Raw genomic sequence first — 3223 nt, forward strand, 5'->3', positions numbered from 1 at the left:
TGCCAAGCCGGAACTTGAAACCTAAGCTACAATCGCGTCATTAAGTCACACCACTACCCGGGGCCGGGACAGGCGGCTTAAGTTGAAAAAAGGTGCTAACGGTTGCGCCTAAACAGGGCCCGTATGCTCAAGAATATCTCGAGAAGGAAGCTTCTTAAGTATCCTAACATTTTGCGGTTTTCACTTTTCAATTCCTTGCTAAGGGACCTTTCCAACCATACCAAGTGTGCCAAGCCGGAACTTGAAGCCTAAGCTACAATTGCGTCATAACTCACACCCCTACCCGGGGCCGGGACAGGCGGTGCTTAAAAAAAGGTGAGAGCGGTTGCGCCTAAACAGGGCCCGTATGCTCAAGAATATCTCGAGAAGGAAGTATCCCAACATTTTGCTGTTTTCCACCTTTCGATTCCTTGCTAAGGGACCTTTCCAACCATACCAAGTGTGCCAAGCCGGAACTTGAAGCCTAAGCTACAATCGCGTCATTAAGTCACACCCCTACCCGGGGCCGGGACAGGCGGTGCTTAAAAAAAGGTGCTAGCGGTTGCGTCTAAACAGGGCCCGTATGCTCAAGAATATCTCGAGAAGGAAGATTCTTAAGTATCCCAACATTTTGCGGTTTTCACTTTTCAATTCCTTGCAAAGGGACCTTTCCAACCATACCAAGTGTGCCAAGCCGGAACTTGAAGCCTAAGCTACAATCGCGTCATTAAGTCACACCCCTACCCGGGGCCGGGACAGGCGGTGCTTAAAAAAAGGTGCTAGCGGTTGCGCCTAAACAGGGCCCGTATGCTCAAGAATATCTCAAGAAGGAAGTATCCCAACATTTTGCGGTTTTCACCTTTCGATTCCTTGCTAAGGGACCTTTCCAACCATACCAAGTGTGCCAAGCCGGAACTTGGAACCTAAGCTACAATCGCGTCATTAACTCACACCCCTACCCGGGGCCGGGACAGGCGGATTTTAAAAAAGGTGCTAGCGGTTGGGCCTAAACAGGGCCCGTATGCTCAAGAATATCTCAAGAAGGAAGTATCCCAACATTTTGCGGTTTTCACCTTTCGACTCCTTGCTAAGGGACCTTTCCAAACATACCAAGTATGCCAAGCCGGAACTTGAAGCCTAAGCTACAATCGCGTCATTAAGTCACACCCCTACCCGGGGCCGGGACAGGCGGGTTAAGTTGAAAAAAGGTGCTAGCGGTTGCGCCTAAACAGGGCCCGTATGCTCAAGAATATCTCGAGAAGGAAGTATCCCAACATTTTGCGGTTTTCACCTTTCGATTCCTTGCTACGGGACCTTTCCAACCATACCAAGTGTGCCAAGCCGGAACTTGAAGCCTAAGCTACAATTGCGTCATAAGTCACACCCCTACCCGGGGCCGGGACAGGCGGTGCTTAAAAAAAGGTGAGAGCGGTTGCGCCTAAACAGGGCCCGTATGCTCAAGAATATCTCAAGAAGGAAGTATCCAAACATTTTGCGGTTTTCACCTTTCGATTCCTTGCTATAGGACCTTTCCAACCATACCAAGTGTGCCAAGCCGGAACTTGAAGCCTAAGCTACAATCGCGTCATTAAGTCACACCACTACCCGGGGCCGGGACAGGCGGTGCTTAAAAAAGGTGCTAGCGGTTGCGCCTAAACAGGGCCCGTATGCTCAAGAATATCTCGAGAAGGAAGCTTCTTAAGTATCCTAACATTTTGCGGTTTTCACTTTTCAATTCCTTGCTAAGGGACCTTTCAAACCTTACCAAGTGTGCCAAGCCGGAACTTGAAGCCTAAGCTACAATCGCGTCATTAAGTCACACCCCTACCCGAGGCCGGGACAGGCGGTGCTTAAAAAAAGGTGCTAGCGGTTTCGCCTAAACAGGGCCCGTATGCTCAAGAATATCTCGAGAAGGAAGTATCCCAACATTTTGCGGTTTCCACCTTTCGATTCCTTGCTAAGGGACCTTTCCAACCATACCAAGTGTGCCAAGCCGGAACTTGAAGCCTAAGCTACAATCGCGTCATTAAGTCACACCCCTACCCGGGGCCGGGACAGGCGGTGCTTAAAAAAAGGTGCTAGCAGTAGCGTCTAAACAGGGCCCGTATGCTCAAGAATATCTCAAGAAGGAAGTATCCAAACATTTTGCGGTTTTCACCTTTCGGTTCCTTGCTAAGGGACCTTTCCAACCATACCAAGTGTGCCAAGCCGGAACTTGAAGCCTAAGCTACAATCGCGTCATAACTCACACCCCTACCCGGGGCCGGGACAGGCGGTGCTTAAAAAAAGGTGAGAGCGGTTGCGCCTAAACAGGGCCCGTATGCTCAAGAATATCTCGAGAAGGAAGTATCCCAACATTTTGCTGTTTTCCACCTTTCGATTCCTTGCTAAGGGACCTTTCCAACCATACCAAGTGTGCCAAGCCGGAACTTGAAGCCTAAGCTACAATCGCGTCATTAAGTCACACCACTACCCGGGGCCGGGACAGGCGGTGCTTAAAAAAGGTGCTAGCGGTTGCGCCTAAACAGGGCCCGTATGCTCAAGAATATCTCAAGAAGGAAGTATCCCAACATTTTGCGATTTCCACCTTTCGATTCCTTGCTAAGGGACCTTTCCAACCATACCAAGTGTGCCAAGCCGGAACTTGAAGCCTAAGCTACAATCGCGTCATTAAGTCACACCCCTACCCGGGGCCGGGACAGGCGGTGCTTAAAAAAGGTGCTAGCGGTTGCGCCTAAACAGGGCCCGTATGCTCAAGAATATCTCGAGAAGGAAGCTTCTTAAGTATCCTAACATTTTCCGGTTTTCACTTTTCAATTCCTTGCTAAGGGACCTTTCCAACCATACCAAGTGTGCCAAGCCGGAACTTGAAGCCTAAGCTACAATTGCGTCATAAGTCACACCCCTACCCGGGGCCGGGACAGGCGGTGCTTAAAAAAAGGTGAGAGCGGGTGCGCCTAAACAGGGCCCGTATGCTCAAGAATATCTCGAGAAGGAAGTATCCCAACATTTTGCGGTTTTCACCTTTCGATTCCTTGCTAAGGGACCTTTCCAACCATACCAAGTGTGCCAAGCCGGAACTTGAAGTCTAAGCTACAATCGCGTCATTAAGTCACACCCCTACCCGGGGCCGGGACATGCGGCTTAAGTTGAAAAAAGTGTGCTAGCAGTTGCGCCTAAACAGGGCCCGTATGCTCAAGAATATCTCGAGAAGGAAGTATCCCAACATTTTGCGGTTTTCACC

General features: G+C 50.0%; 1 protein-coding gene across 1 annotated transcript in view; it reads right to left on the reverse strand.

Annotated features, from left to right (window-relative positions):
* The window catches only part of LOC118410961 (homeobox-containing protein 1-like), a 1064572-nt gene that overhangs the window by 45634 nt on the left and 1015715 nt on the right, over positions 1-3223 (reverse strand). The window lies entirely within an intron of this gene.

Source organism: Branchiostoma floridae, chromosome 1 (assembly GCF_000003815.2).
Source record: "Branchiostoma floridae strain S238N-H82 chromosome 1, Bfl_VNyyK, whole genome shotgun sequence".
NCBI classification, from domain to species: domain Eukaryota; kingdom Metazoa; phylum Chordata; class Leptocardii; order Amphioxiformes; family Branchiostomatidae; genus Branchiostoma; species Branchiostoma floridae.